The 16714-nt window shown below is 45.0% G+C and overlaps 1 long non-coding RNA gene across 2 annotated transcripts; it reads right to left on the bottom strand.

Annotated features, from left to right (window-relative positions):
* Positions 1 to 6656: 6656 nt before the first annotated feature.
* LOC122459868 lies at positions 6657 to 8479 on the bottom strand. 2 transcript variants are annotated; one of them, XR_006280819.1, is made up of 3 exons: positions 7815 to 8479; positions 7360 to 7442; positions 6657 to 7137 (listed from the first exon to the last, which is right to left on the bottom strand). It is a non-coding gene; the product is annotated as an uncharacterized LOC122459868 (long non-coding RNA). The 2 variants fall into 2 exon arrangements; XR_006280818.1 differs by lacking the exon at positions 7360 to 7442 and having other exon boundaries at positions 6657 to 7142.
* Positions 8480 to 16714: the final 8235 nt, after the last annotated feature.

The following is a 16714-nucleotide window of genomic DNA, read 5'->3' as shown; positions in this document are numbered from 1 at the left end:
GCCGGAGGAGGCTCCGGCCTGAGGCTATGGGTTGGGATGCAGGAAGGGCTGAGGGCTCTGGGCGGGGGCCATGGATGAGGGGTGCTGGCGGGTGGAGCCATGAGGTTCAGAGTATGGGAGGAGGTTCTGGGCTGAGGCAGGGGGTTGGGGTGCGGGGGGGGCAAGAGCTCTGGTGAGGGGCTGGGAATGAGGGATTTGGGGTGCAGGAGGGGAGTTGAGCTGGGGGTTTGGAGTGTGGGAGAGGGCCCTGGGCTGGGACCAGGGATTGCGGTGGGGGGGTGTGAGGGCTCCGACTGGGGGTTCAGATAGGGATGAGGGGGTTGATGTAGGAGGGTGGGGCTGGGACTGAGGGGTTTGGAAGATGGGAGGGGGATCAGGGCTGGGGCAGGTGGTTGGGGTGTGGGTCAGGGCTGCAGGCTCTGGGCAGCACTTACCTCATGCAGCTGGAAGCAGCGGCACGTCCCTCCTACGGCTTCTATGTGGAGGCATGGCCAGATGACTCTGCGCGCTGCCCGTCCGCAGGCACCATCCCCGCAGCTCCCTTTGGCTACGGTTCCCAGCTAATGGGAGCTGCAGAACCAGCACTTGCGGTAGGAGAAGCATGCAGAGTCACCTGGCTGCTCCTACGCATGGGAGCCGGAGTTGGGGGGGATATGCCACTGCTTCCAGGAGCAGCACGTAGCCATGGCAGACAGGGAGCCTGCCTTAGCCCTGCTGTGCCACCGGCTGGATTTTTAATGGCCCAGTCAGCAGTGCAGACCATACCTGACAGGGCCCTAGGCGTTCTGGTCAAAAACTGGACACCTGGCAACCCTAAGTCTTCCTCATCCTGCTGGCGTGCATTATGGGTGGCTGTGCGGGCTGTCAGGGGTCTCAGTTCCCAGGGGTCTGCCTGGCAGAAAGCTTCCAGGCTGAACTTGGGGTATCTTACAGTAGTTCTTTGCCCCTCTTCACCCCTTGCCCCAAAGCTTGCACAGTGGGGGTTGGGAGTTTGGATGCAAGCTGCTCTGTTCTCTCTGCTGTTTGAACCTATGTTGGCAGTGCAGCTTTGTTGTGGTTAATGCCATTCATTCATGTGGGACGTCCTAACAGGTGTGTAAATCCAAGCCATGTAAAAACAGGCAGTCCTCGGACTTACAACACAGTTGGTTCCTTACAATTGTGTCAAGTCGTAACGTCATAACTCAGAACCTCAATCTACTCCACTGCGGGATCGAGCATCGTAAACTCAAAACCTATAGTCATAAGTTGAATCAGGGTGTCAGTGTAGAAGCGTCGTAAGTGCCATTCATTGTAACTCAAACGTCATAAGGTCAAGGACTGCCTGTACCAGCAAAACCAATTAGCAGCGTCAAACCAGCAAGCTCAGCCACATGTTGTATAGGACTGATCACCAGAGTTCTCTGTTCAGCGTCATTGCCCAGAGCGAGCATCCTTACAGCACCTAGGACATGTCCCGTCTAGGGGTTTGATTAAGTGAAGTGACAGCTCTGATTACACATTTATCAGACCGGGCCTGTCTATCAAATGTTAATATGCTAAAAAACTTAGCTAGGTGCACTGGGTATTTTTGCATGTTAACATACTTTATGTTGAATAAAAGGTAACCAAGTATTTAGCTCTTTGTCTTCTGTCTATTTTGCTGGGTATGTATTTGGCACATGAATTTTTCCACAACTACCATCCTCTGTATTTGTGCTAGGGTTTTGTCTGGGATGATCACAGAAGGATTGAAACCAGAAAGATGTCCTTGGCAAAACTTACATTTTGACTGTGACTGTTCTTCTCAATCAAGAAATGGCATACTTTCTCCAGCACTCCAGATTTTTTTTACATTTGCTGAAGTGGATTGACATTTAAATTACAGAGCACTTATGTGTTGTTTGAGATTTGAATTCCCAGGTATCTTATAGGGTTTGCTGCTCATTTGTACCCAATTTTTTTTTTTTTCCTGGAGGAGTGACTTTTCAGAGAGTCTGGTAAATTTATACCTAGCATTTCAGGTTTGGCATATTTTCCTTTAAATCCAGATGCTTTTCCAAAGTCATGGATTTCTTTAGAAACTAATTTTAGAGAAATATATTTGGTTTAGATAAAAATATTACATCATTTGTATATAAAGCTAATTTTCTGATGTGCTCCTGCAAGTTTTATTCCTAGGATAGATTCAGTGTTCCTTATCCTCTGGGCAAAAAGTTCTGGGGCCAGTGCAAAAAGTAGAGAGAATGGACATCCCTGCCTAGTCCCTCTGGGTAGTTCAAATGGGAGATTTAAGTCCATTAACTCATACAGCTGCTTTTGTGTAAAGAGCAGTCATCCATTTACAGAACTGTGGTCCAATGTCCATATAGGGTAGGATTAGAAACAGTTTCACTGTATTCTATCAGAGGCTTTCTGTGCATCAAGTGATAAAAGAAATTTCTCTTTTTTTGGTCTGGCATTATGGATGATTCCAAATAGTCCAATAATATTTGGAGAGATCTGTCTCTCCTTAATAAATCCCGTTTGATCTGGATTTATACAAGCTGAGAGCACGGATTGCCCTCAGCTCACTAGTTTTTTGCTAAAATCTTTTTCATGATAAGGGCTGCAGGTTTGTCTTGGTGGGAAGACATGTCATGGATACTGTGATTTTCCTGTTTGTCCATTATGTGTTTGTGTTCCTTTTAATAAACTCACCCTGCAGCAGCCACTCCTGTTGTCCTGTGGGCTGGGTATGGCTCCCTGCCCTGGGTGTTGCAAATCGGTGCACATGGTCACAATACCGCTTACGTTTTGTCCAGCCACCCTGCCATCATGATGGGGAGGCAGTAAGGGTATGAGTGAGTGGAGCTGCGACCCCATAGGCCAGCCCTGTTGGACAGGAGCCTCTGCTGTGTGGTGGGTGCTTTTCATCCCCCCTTCTCCATCCCAAGCTCCCTTTATTTGTCATAGTATTTATCAAAATAAATCACAAAATTTTACTAAATGTACTGTGATTGCTCTGTAATTTTTGACTAAAAATGCTGTGACAAATCTGCAGCCCTAGTCTTGGTTCAAACAATGATATGGGCCTATGAGAGCTGCACAACAAGATAATGTCTTTTCCAGCTTCAGCAAGAACAGCCACTGCAACTTCTTTAATGAATTGTAGAAATACCTCTCCTAACCAACTAGTATTGCAGGTACCTCTCAAGGGACCCTCTTAAATACCTTGTAAAATTGATCTGGAAAGCCATCAGGTCCTGGAGCTTTGCCATTTTTCATACTTCCTACAGTCTAAGATTTCTTCTTCTGTTATTTATCAATTTTGTTTATCTTGGGTATTTCTGCTACCTCCAGATATTTTAGGATAACTTCAGAGCTTGGTGTATCTGAGATCCAGAGGTTTTTATAATAAACAGCAAAAAAAAAATTGTATTTAATTAGGGTAAGAATACACTGTTTTTGCAGTGGAGACATACACTCAGTGATAGCTGCCATCATGGTGATGCTTCCCAGCAAGGCCCTAGGTAGGACTGAAAGAATTATCTTTTCTGCTTGAACCAAGTGGAAATGATAGTTTGAGATCTAGGTTTTAAAAGGTTTTGTTTATGATTTATCATGTTTGTACAGCACCCATCACAAGGGGGCCCATCCTACTTATGGCATCTTGGTACTACTGCACTACCAATAAGGATACAGTACTTTAACTGTTGGTTGCACAACACCTCCAGCTGAAATTTGACCCTCTGGGATTTACTCTGGAAGGCAACCATATGATATTAGAATGTCAAGGGGAAAGATATAGATTGAGGATAAGCCATAGTACCCAGACCCTCTCCAGAAACATTAAATACATGACAATCGAAAGGAAAAATCAACTCAGTTGTAAACAAGTTGAGGTTGCCAGTGCCTGGAATAATTAGCCACCTCCCAGATAGTGCTAACCAGCTTGACCTCTTTCAAGTATAACCCTGCCCATCACCCATAAAATTGTCCTTGGTCTCCTGAGCAATACTGTCCTACCCTGTCTAAGAAAACTTTTCCTTCTCAGGTTCCCCTATCCATGTCTCCGTTTTCCCTTGCCTGCTGATCTACAAAAAGTCCTGTGGAGAGATTGTTTTAAAAATTTTAAAGGTTCAGCTAAATATCCAAAAATCTGAATGCTTTTAAAAAGTTTAAACAGAATCAATTTTTATAGATCACCCTCCATCTTGCAATGGTGGATTTAGACTATATTGGGCCAAGATCACCAAAACTGGAGCACTATTTCCTCACATGAAAACCTTACATTTCTTTCTCCCCCTCCCACGACCTCTGTTTAAGTTAGCAGTGTGCTTATATGAGTTGATTGAGTCAGAATCACATTGCTAGTTAGTACTATGGCATCTATCACCACAGAAATTGATCATCCCACTAGTGGATAGGGATTTATCCTCACAACCACCCCTTGAGATGAAGTATTATTATTCTCATCTTTTACAGATAGGGAACTGAGGCACGGAGAAAAAGTAACTTGCCTGTGGTCACACAGGAAGTCTGTGATGGAACAAGGAATTGAAGCCAGATCTCTTGAGTCCCAGGCCTGTGACTTATTGTCCAGGATTCCTTGCCTCTGCTTGTCCCCATTTTCTCAGGTCTTATAACCTAAAGTGGTGTGAACCAGGATGCATTTCTTTCCTTGATTTTGTCCCAGCAGAAATCAGATGTGTGCCACTCTGTTTATTAATTTATTGTTGCATCAGGGCCCAAATCCTTCTGCCAGGCCTGGATCCTAAGGATCCTCCCTCTAGCCCTCATCCCTACTTCCAGAAGTTCAGGGCAATCTTCCCTCGCTGCTGCTCCATATATATCCCTTCTTTCATCTGACAATCTATTTCACTCTCCCTGCTACTAGAGCCATTTCAATTCCCACTGATCACCTAGTCTGTTTCCATGATCCTTCTGCTGCTGTAACTCTTCTCTGCCTTTTAATATGGGGCTCAGCAGATCCAACTGATCCTCTCTTTAGCCCATACCCTATTTCTAGAAGCTCAAGGAAATCTTCCGTCCACCTTCCCACGTAACTACCAGTTGACAAGTTAGTTAGGTTTTGGTACATAGCTCACTGCAAATTTTCTGGTGCTCTAAAGCTTTCCCATTAGTTGGGTCCCACAGTACATGGCATGTGGGTGTCTGACTGGAATCTGAAGAGCAATACATCTTAGATGTTTTCCTGCTGTTTGCCACAGGTGTGATGTACAGACTATGGGACAAACAAGAGAGCCACAGTGCTGTTGGGTTTCAGAGTAGCAGCTGTGTTAGTCTGTATTCGCAAAAAGAAAAGGAGTACTTGTGGCACCTTAGAGACTAACAAATTTATTTGAGCATAAAGCTTTCGTGAGCTACAGCTCACTTCATCGGATGCATTCACCAACAGTGCTGTTGGTGATTTGTCTTAAAAGGTAGAAGTGGTAGAGAAGCCAAAATGTATGAGGCATGTGGGTCAGGGATTGGTTGAGGAGGTTTGTGTACAAAGCTGATTGGCATTTGAAAATCCAAATTGGGAGGGTTTGTGAAATTGTGACCAGTTATTTTGCCTTAAGTGTTTTGCCCATTCCCAGTGCCGAGACATTCCAGAAAGCTTTGAGTTCTGCTTCCTCTATAACTGACAGGATCAAGGCCCTACAAGCACACTTTTGCCTTGCTTTAAAATAAAGTTTATGGAAAAACACACACATTAGGAACACGAGAAAGATAAATGGTGCCAGACTTGAAGGCAACACAAACACCTAGAGAGGTGAAGAAAAGATACTTACTTTTGCTTGAAAGTTTCACCCATGGGTGGAAACTCATTTCATACTTCCTGCTGCTTGCAAATAATTGTTTAGTTTTTGATTTATGTTAGCGTTTATGGCTGCAATTTCCCAGCAACTCAGTCAAAAAATAAATATTGCCATAATTAATTTGATCTTGCCCCATGCTGAATTGTTTGAGGTCACTTCATTATATTACATTTTAAACCTGGTTAATGTATTTGAATACAGACTCAGATGTTTATTTTATTTCAGTCAGGGATTCAAAGATTCCTAATCCTAATGCAAACTAAAAAGGCGGCCACCGAGGGGCCGGCCTGCCTGGGGCCACTGGGGAGCCAGCAATTAGATCCTCAATAGCTGAACACATCTTTATGAAAAACTTATTCAACAAAAGAATGGCCATACTGGGACAGACAGACAAAGGTCCATCTAGCCCAATACCCTGTCTTCCAACAGTGGCCAATACCAGGTGCTTCAGAAGGAATGAAGAAAACAGGTAATCACCACGTGATCCACTCCATCGCCCATTCCCAGCTTTGGGCTTACAGAGGGTAGGACACCATCCCTCTTTCCAAGAGATTTTGCAATTTAAAGCAGATTCACCCAGTCCCTTAACTGTCATCATAAAGGCACACATACATATGAACATTAGAGAAGCAATCTGCTACAAATAAGTGGAACAACTTTTACATTTCTACCTTTCTTGTCTGACTCTCCAGGCCAAATGTTCAGACTTCCTTAAAGGCTTCCTCAACATTTGTAGGCAGATTTATTTGCATGGCAAATTGGTCAGTTACATCTTGTTTCTGGATTTGCATAAGACTTTGTGCAAATGCCAAGGTTTGGCCCTAACAGATCTGTTAGCTAGCACTCAAACAGGAAACTAAAACCTACTTCTAAAGTAGATAGGTAATTTATTGACTGGCTTTGAAATATGGCTCCACCTCTTCAGGATCTGCCTGTCCATTAGTCCTTCCCAGAAGGTCAGAAATAATAATATCCACTTTTATAAATAAAATAGTGCATGCCAAGAAGGGACACCATCATGGTGAGTTGTCCGAACTCCCTACAACAAGTTATCACGTGTATGTTAAATTAGCGGAAAACAATCAGTAAAGAAACAAGTTGTGTTGTACACTTCCAGCTATGCACAACAGAAGCAGGAAACAACCCCTGTGGCCATCCCAGATGAAGCCCTGGCTGCAGTAATACATGCCTTTACCTTCCACTGTACTTCCTCAATCAGTCCAATCTAGATGAAACTTCAACTGGTCCAGGGTCCTGGAACAACTCCTGACAGCATCATCTTGGCAACAGCTCATGCAGCCACATTCAATGCACTGCAGTGTCTCCCCACTGCACGATTTGCTTTGAGGTCCTAGCCTGTGGAATGAAAGTACTGTCAGTGAAAGTAAAGGAAAGAGAAAGCCAGCCCTTAATGCACAGAATGTGCCTTTTCTAGTTTGGAGTTTATTGTTCCAAGGCAGCCCAATCTATGTAGAACAAAAAACAAAACAACAAAAACCCACAACCAAATTTAGACTAGGCTAGGAGCTAAGTAAATTCAAATCTTAGCAGCTCAATTATTTATATGACTTACCAGCAATACTTATCCCATCCAAAAAAGAAAGTTTCAAGTAGGCAATCTGTGATTTTGTTTTGTATGAAATGTCTTCCAAAGACCTTATGGAATATGGAAGTAAAAATTTCAAAAGTAAGTACAACCTGGAGTGATTTCCCCCACCCCCTTAACCTTGTATCCAATATGGACAAAGTAAATCACTTCATGTTAATTTGCTGCTGAAAGAATCCCTTCTGCAGATAGGGGTCTGGCAGCACATATACTCAAGCAATATAAAAGTGGCCAAGGACAGTCAGTCATTTGCTGTTTGCCAAAGGTGTTATCATCAGCTGGATGTAGACTAGAGATACAGTTCTTGCCAGGAGGTGTAGGAAAAGAGAGAGTGGACAAACAAAATTACAAAAATATAGTTGTTTCTGACATGCTGCAGTTAAAGTAATGCAAGAAAAAGCATTGTAACAGGGTTTACTCACCACTCTGCACTTCCTCATGGCCAGACATAGCATGACAGCGTCCTTGTGGGTAGCAGCTCTTGTCAGCAGTCACTCTGGGGCTGTGGTGGTTTCTTTCAGAGAACTCATCCCTCCAGCCAGGACACAGTCTTTAGCCCGTTCCTTCCAAGGTCAGCTATCAAAACTAAAGTTCAGAATTCTCTTAACAGAAATAAAAAGCTTCTACCCTCTCCACAGCTCTTCTTCAGCACGGTCACATTCAGCCTGCAGCCCCCTCGCAGGGCTCACCAACCCTTGTACACCACTTCCTTGGGGCTGGTAGGGGAATCCAGTCCCAACCTCAATTCTGGGTTACAGGCCAGGGTCCTGTACTGCACAGCTATGTCAAATCCTCTACCCATAGTGCAGTTTTCCCTACATTATTTCCTTCCTCCCCTCTTTACTTCCCTTCTAGGTCTCCCAATCTGCTCCCTAGGTGCTCACTCAAGACCCTGCAGGCACCTTTTGACTCCCTGCATTCTCTTTCCTCCAGCCCTTCCTCAGCTGGGCCCACTCAGTAGTTAAACCTGGAATCACCTAATTTCTCTCAGGTGGGGCCCATTCTGTAATCAGGGCTGGCTTTCTCAGGGGCTCTCTATTATTATCTCAGAGCTCTGGATGATCTCTGAGTGTTGATCTCTCTCTCTCTGTATATATAATGAATTTTATTGTCAGGCTCTGGCTCTGACCCTCTTTACACCTTTCCTGTAACTGACTTCTACTCTGGGTTATCTGTTTTCTTCTAATGAGATTGGGCCAGCCAATGGTGCCATGCTGCATTCCATGAGCTGAGGATCTGGCCCATTGGTCTCATGTTGGGGCAGATTCTGCCACCCTTATGTTGACTAGTACAATACCCCACAAACAACCCCATTGGAATCAATGATAGTAGAGTGAGGTTTTACTCAGTGTGAGTAGGGGTGGCAGAATCTTGCCTGTGATGTCTACTTATTCTTTCGACACGTAGCAATGTAAATTAAAGGCTGTTTTCTAAATATTACACTTTTAAAAGTAGATTTTCTCCCTGCCTAATGCAGCTGCCATCTTGTCCTTAAGATGCAGCATGTTGCAGTCACTGTGTTTTCTCTGTCATGGAAAATTTCTCTTTGTTCAGTCTTTGGGCCCAATTCTGAGAAGTGCTGTGCACCCACTAGTTCAGTGGGAGTTCAGGGTGCTCAGTATCTCGCAGGAAGCGGTTAGTGCCTCTTTGGTTCTCTTTGATGTTTTTCCTTGACCGGAAATGAAAACAGATCTAGCCTGAAGGGTATGTTTTACTCTGTGAGTATGAGCCTGAAAAACATGGCTCCTGTGACGTGGAATGACCTTTGCCATAGCCTGTGGAGGTTCTTTACCTTGTGTAAGATTTTGTGTTTAGGTAACAACTGTAGCACCTCTGTCTTGTCTATTTATGTCATTCTGTGTTGTGATTCTGTGTGTCATATCAGTGCACTTCCATTTTCTCATACATTATACAAAGAAGTATCTGACACATGTTCAAGGAGCAGATTTATACCACACAGATTTATACATGGGGAGAATTGATGCATTCTGACTTGTATAGTTAGTATATATTTTGGAAAGTCATAACATTTCAACATAGAAGATAATTTAACATTTTATTATTTTGCCAATGTCAGTTGCATACATGCTGCAATTCTCTGTGCATTTGAACATCACCAGCATGAATACACAGTCAGGTAATTGAAAACAATCACCCCACTAGATATGAAATTGTTCTTTTGTGAAAGGAGTTGTGCTGAAGGGTTGCCACTTTGTCAGAAGTTCAGACGAATACAGGCCAAGAAGAGCTCGTCTTTTAGCCAAAAAGCTCCCCAAGGTTGGAAAGCCCCTCAAGGGAAATTAGCATTAAAGGGGTTTAGTTGGTGGCCCTTACTGGTTATCTAGCACTGTTTTGGTCTAACAGGGAGATGAAGCTGTCCATAGAAGGAAAAGTACAGGCAAGCTTGACACAGACTAAGAGAGAGGAAAAGGAGGAGAAATGATGTGGGAAATCAGCCATGAATTTTGTTGTGGTGCCATAATTGTTAGATGAACAGTGGGAGGAAGGGAAATATAGAAGATAATTATTTAGACCTAGTTGGAAGATCTGTTATTTTCTAAAAGGTATTTATGGACTGGACAGCCCAACAGCGTTTGGCATTTTATAAAACCTCTAGCTTTGTGAATCAGTTTTTATGATGGTGGCAGGACAACAAACATAACAGTGTCTAGTAGAATGGAGAAAACATCCTCCCCAAAACAAAAATGGTGGAATAGTAAACTGGGTGCCTTGTATAAATAGACAGGGATGAACATGAAGAAAAAAGAATGGGGAAAAGAAACCACCACAGGAAAAATATGTATCTCGCTTTCTGTGTTTTTTGACAGGTGGGATATGAATTTGCTCCACGGTTAAGAATCAAAAAGAGATCCAAAAATCAGTCGGTGTGCTTCTTCCAGATCCGGTTATAAAGTAGCTATATCTCCTGAGCGGGTCTAAAAATGGGATTTTTTATTTTTTTTCATGAAAAGAGTCGGCGCCGGCCCTGGCCTTGCTGACTTTCTTGGTTTCCGAGAGATGCCAACAGACCTGGCAACAGCAGTCTATTTGGATGATCTACATCTGCTTTTTCTATCCTGTGCTTTTCCCAGGTTAGTCAGTACTGATGGGGAGTTTACATAAAGCCTCTGAAGATAGTATGTAAAAGTGAAGACTTAAAATGGCCTGCTTGAAGAGAGGTTACATCAATTTGCTTCTACCCTTTGGTTGGGCCAATATTTTTCTTGCCCATTCTGTCAAACTAAAGTGTCTCCACTTTATATGCTAATCTCTAGTGTTTCCATTAGAGCAATTTTCCCCCTCAGCAGGTCATCCAAGTATGGGAAATGTAGAAAAACCATGATGCTACTTGTTTGTGTTCTAGTGTAATATACCACCAATTCTGTAATAGAACACGAGTTCTGTGTGGCACGTTATTGAATGCAATAAAGTACATTTTCAGTTCATCTACTGCTGCTTATCTACACATATCACCACTGCTTATGATCTTAGAAACAACTTGCTATGGAAGTTAGGAGGTCACAGAAAGGGGAAGATTATGGTATGCAAATATCCTTAGCAAGAAAATGAGGCAAGAAAGACAGAACACATGGGGCCAAATGTTGCCACCTCTCAACAAAGCTCAAAAATATAGCTTTGGGTGGACTGTTTTGCCCCTTAGCCTGCTGGGTTGGCTTAGAATAGCTGCACTGGTGCTCCAGTGGTAGAGACAAATGGGGTTCCTATATACCTCACACACTGGTTGTCACCTACTGCAGCATAGACCTGTCTAGTGCCTCCACCCGCAGCCCTCCATTCTGTTGCAAAGAAAGGCACGACAGAGTCCGAGGGGCACAGAGACTTCCTAGCACACACCTTGCTCTCAGCACGGTACAGCTATTCTGCTTGGATTCTGGTTTTGGATATAAACAGAGGGTAAGGCAGCACATGTGACTTAATATAGTGGCTGATTAGTTTGTAAAATGTTTGGGAAGTTTCCTACTCTAGGAGATGCCAGCTTTCATTCTTTTACACAGCAAAAGTGAGCAAAATTGAAGGACATGTCATCTGATAAAGGAAATGCAGTGGATCTAATTTACCTAGATTTCAGTAAGGCATTTGCTACCGTGCCACATGAGGAATTATTAGTTAAATTGGAGAAGATGGGGATCAATATGAACATCAAAAGATGGATAAGGAATTGGTTAAAGGGGAGACTGCAACGGGTCCTACTGAAAGGCGAACTGTCAGGTTGGAGGGAGGTTACCAGTGGAGTTCCTCAGCGATCGGTTTTGGGACCAATCTTATTTAATCTTTTTATTACTGACCTTGGCACAAAAAGTGGGAGTGTGCTAATAAAGTTTGCAGATGATACAAAGCTGGGAGGTATTGCCAATTCGGAGAAGGATCGGGCTATTATACAGGAGGATCTGGATGACCTTGTAAACTGGAGTAATAGTAATAGGATGAAATTTAATAGTGAGAAGTGTAAGGTTATGCATTTAGGGATTAATAACAAGAATTTTAGTTATAAGTTGGGGACGCATCAATTAGAAGTAACGGAAGAGGAGAAGGACCTTGGAGTATTGGTTGATCATAGGATGACTATGAGCTGCCAATGTGATATGGCTGTGAAAAAAGCTAATGCGGTTTTGGGATGCATCAGGAGAGGCATTTCCAGTAGGGATAAGGAGGTTTTAGTACTGTTATACAAGGCACTGGTGAGACCTCACCTAGAATACCGTGTGCAGTTCTGGTCTCCCATGTTTAAAAAGGATGAATTCAAACTGGAGCAGGTACAGAGAAGGGCTACTAGGATGATCCGAGGAATGGAAAACTTGTCTTATGAAAGGAGACTTAAGGAGCTTGGCTTGTTTAGCCTAACTAAAAGAAGGTTGAGGGGAGATATGATTGCTCTCTATAAATATATCAGAGGGATAAATACAGGAGAGGGAGAGGAATTATTTAAGCTCAGCACCAATGTGGACACAAGAACAAATGGGTATAAACTGGCCACCAGGAAGTTTAGACTTGAAATCAGACGAAGGTTTTTAACCATCAGAGGAGTGAAGTTTTGGAATAGCCTTCCAAGGGAAGCAGTGGGGGCAAAAGATCTATTTGGTTTTAAGATTCTACTTGATAAGTTTATGGAGGCGATGGTATGATGGGATAATGGGATTTTGGTAAGTAACTGATCTTTAAATATTCAGGATAAATAGGCCAAATCCCCTGAGATGGGATATTAGATGGATGGGATCTGAGTTACCCAGGAAAGAATTTTCTGTAGTATCTGGCTGGTGAATCTTGCCCATATGCTCAGGGTTTAGCTGATTGCCATATTTGGGGTCGGGAAGGAATTTTCCTCCAGGGCAGATTGGAGAGGCCCTGGAGGTTTTTCGCCTTCCTCTGTAGCATGGGGCATGGTTGACTTGAGGGAGGCTTCTCTGCTCCTTGAAGTCTTTAAACCATGATTTAAGGACTTCAATAGCTCAGACATGGGTGAGGTTTTTCATAGGAGTGGGTGGGTGAGATTCTGTGGCCTGCGCTGTGCAGGAGGTCGGACTAGATGATCAGAATGGTCCCTTCTGACCTTAGTATCTATGAATCTATGATCCTATGAGGTCTTGTCCAAGAAAAGCAAGTATGTCTTAGACCACTTCACCAATTTACATTGTAGAGACAGTCTCCCTTTGTACAGCTTACAGCCGGTCTAAAGTGTCTTGTAGCCAGAGACGCAGGACTGAAGGAGATAGGCCTGGAAAATACTTCTCTAACCACAACACATTTTCAGCGCATATATTTTCCTCACATAATGTGCCTGAACTGTTTTAAGCATTTTGCTCAATTTTACATAAGGTGGTTACATCTTTACAAAAGGAAATATGATCTTATGTACAATGTCCATGTACAATGTAGCACGTGTAATATAAAGCCATGCTTCCTGGCCAATGCAGTGTTATAACAAAGGAAAGACACAGCAGACAATGTAGGACCCTCAAGAAACTCCAGTCTCAAGGTTCACACAAAGAAAAGGACTGTATAGACATCATCGTGACCACCAGGTGTTTGCCGCGTGTTTGCCTTGTACTGCTCTTCTTCACTGAAATCTCATCTCGGCTCTGTACCATGCTTCACTTCCAGCAGAACAAAATGAACAAAGAGAGCTTGGAGCATCTGAAGAAAATGAGTGGAAATTTCCCCTCACAATGCATAAATGAAAGGGCAGCTTCCAAGCCCACTCAGGATGTTGCCCAACTTCCAGTGTCCCAGAAGGAGAAGGCTATCTTCAGCATCTTTAGCAAAAACCTCACCCAAAGTGCCTGGGATGGGACTTCCATGGTCAGGTTCCAAAGTGGGACACTCAGCTTGAAGGATCCTGACATCTCCAGTGCCATGCCCGTCCTGGGAGCGTGAGTATGCAAGTGTGAGTGGAACCACACCCCCCCTCACCCTCCTCTTTTGAGCTTAGCTATCAGAATAATAAACATGCTGCTTTCTGCCAACCTTTGGTGACTCATTAGTCTTCCCTAAGCTTACTAGTTGGCCCAATTTTGGGTAACATTAATGGTGGAGAATGCAGGGAGCTTAGTGGAGGATTTGACACAAGAGTAGGGGTCCCCTGGTAGTCTCTTGAGTGGGTCCGACTGGAGCCTGCGTGAAATAGTGGTAGGCTAGCAACCCACTTCAGGGAGAAAAGGACAGCACTGCTAAGTGTGCCATTGTGGGGTAAGGGGAAAAAAAAAAGAAAACCAGCCCAAGCGAGAATACACCCACCATTGGGGAGCGGCGCTGCCGCCTGGGGTGTTATTAGAATGGCTCCAAAAGAAAGGGGCAGACCCTTGGATGCCAGGCGCGGTGCCACCTGGGAGTACAATTCCTGAACTAGAGCTCATGTTGGATAAATATGTACTTATATACGGTCCCAATAAGGCGGGACTGGATCGTGCAGCTGCCTGATCGCTGTGGCAAGCAGGCTGGCAATGGCAGGCGGCAAAGAGTCAGCTCGCCACGGAAATAGATTCACTCAAGGACTGATGTAAGGAGTTGGAGAAGGAACGGGACATGTGGAAGGCGCAGGCTCTGACTGCTAGCGCCCTGGCCTCTTCCCTCTCTGTAGCCGCAGTGCAGGTGGCGGCAGTAGAGGAGGAGCGGGAGCGGGTGGGCGTAGAGATTGCTGCTCTGAGCCAGGCCGTAACCTGCCTGAAGGATCTGGTCCTGGAGGGGTCCGCCCGGGAGAACAGGGCCCGGGGTGGCAGGGGGCTTATTCAGCCCGGGTCGCCGCCGTTCGGGTGAAAGCCCAGAGGGGCGTGGGACCATATCATGATCGGGATGGGGATATCTGGTGTGATCCGGATCCCCCAGATGCAGACCCTGGACGGCCGCACCCCAGACACCGTATTGCGGCCGTCCGGAGGGTGGTCCGAAACTATGGGCCCACGCCCGCAGGGGGCAGGGCAGCCCCTATACCAGACACACTGTGGCAGAGACCGAGTTGACTCCCGCATAAGCAATGGAGTTGTCAAAAACCCTGGATGGCCCCTCGTGCTCCGGGTTCAGCGGGTGAGCCCGGGATATGGTGACCCTGTGTTTGGATCAGGGACTGAACCTCGCTGAGAACTGACCGGTGTTAAAAGCCACGTCCGGGTTGGGAGGAGATTTAGCAGGGGCGGCTCGGCAGCAAGCCGGTCAGGCCGCACACAATAGCATCTTTGATGTGTTGGCGGCTGCCGTGGGGCCATGCGTGTTGTTGGTAGAGTTTGTCTCGGCGGCTGCGACACCTGGGGAAGACCCCATGCGGTTCGTAGAGAGAATGGTTCTCCTGGCATGTTTGTGTGGCCGGGGTGTGGCTGCCACAGCGGGAGGGCAGGTGCCCCCGACCACAGCTCAAATAGCTCTGCCTCCAGAGGAATTGAGGCTGATTGCTCAGGGTCTCCCAGTCCCACGTGCAGCAGCCCATCGGGAGATGGAGGCCCGGGGAACCCGTGGATATGAAAGGTTTATTTTTTGTTAGGTGCTCCAATAATCATTTTGTTGTTAAGTTTTGCGCTTGATACATTGGTATGGTGAGTTACATTTTCTTGTATTGTTAATTCCACTTTACTGTGGTACTCCGACAGATCTTATTTGTTGTGTGTACTTAAGGGTTAGGGCTGACTTTTATTGTTTGATAGCTATTGCAGCATCAAATTTGGGCCTCATTTTGTTTGTCAATGTACCCAATTATTGTAATGGTGATAGTTTTATTGTAGTCCCAATTATTATAATTGTGATTATTTGCATTTGTGTTTATATTATATCTAGTGTTTAGTCAATTTTAATGGTTTTAGTTATATTCACCTGGTTATGATTGTTTGGTTTGTTTGCAACAGATCACCTGTGCCCTACAATGACAACAACTACTGTAATAATCATAGATCAAGGGGTGAAGTGTTGTAGGAGCAGCAGTGATCTGTATGCTCTGTATGACTTTGCTATGTATAACCTGTACGCTCCAAAGCCCTGTTACACTTCCGCCCCCCCTTTTGTCTCCTCTCCCTCTTGGAATACCTGTGAAATGGCTTTCCCCCTCCCCCTCCCTACTGGAATGCTTGTGGGATGAATGGGCTGGTTGAACAGCTGGAAGATCAGAAGAGCTCCCAGGTAGACAAGGTGTCTGGGACTCTAATAAGGCAGCAATCACACACTCAGTGCATGGATACTGGCCGACCAACGAGACGCGACCAAGTCATCCCTAGTCACAGGTCTTTAAAAGGGGAAGGGGCCACGTGCTCAGGAGTGCACTCACAAGCTTGTACCTCCCGTGAAGGCCCTTTGCCCAGAGCGCCTGGCCAGTGGTTCGCCGCATTGCATTCCATCGTGCGTCGGGAAGACTGACCTCTATCACCCTGTCCATCGCCGCACTTCAGCTTCTTTTCAGCTTAGCTATCAGTCTATTAAATGCGCTGCTTTCTGCCAGATTCTGGTGGGTCATTAGTGCTCCCTAAGCTTACTAGCTTCGCTCCAAAGCCCTGGTTGTGAGCACTGTAAACACCTTGCGCATTATCCTGCAGTATGTGCAGAACCTGGCTAGGAGACGCCAGGATGAGGATGATTATGAGGAGGACATGGACACAGGCATTCCTGAAAGCACGGGATATGCCAATTGGGACATCATGGCAGCAGTGGGGCAGGTTGATACAGTGGAATGCTGGTTCTGGGCCTGGCAAACAAGCATAAACTGCTAGGACCACATAGTGTTGCAGGTATGGGATGATTCCCAGTGGCTGTGAAACTTTTGCATGCGTAAGGGTACTTTCATGGAACTTTGTGAGTTGCTTTTCCCCATCCTGATGCGCAGGAATAC

This window comes from Dermochelys coriacea, chromosome 4, assembly GCF_009764565.3.
Source record: "Dermochelys coriacea isolate rDerCor1 chromosome 4, rDerCor1.pri.v4, whole genome shotgun sequence".
In the NCBI taxonomy this organism is placed as follows: domain Eukaryota; kingdom Metazoa; phylum Chordata; order Testudines; family Dermochelyidae; genus Dermochelys; species Dermochelys coriacea.
The sequence above is the reverse complement of the archived record's forward strand: the minus strand, read 5'-3'. Positions and strand labels throughout refer to the sequence as shown.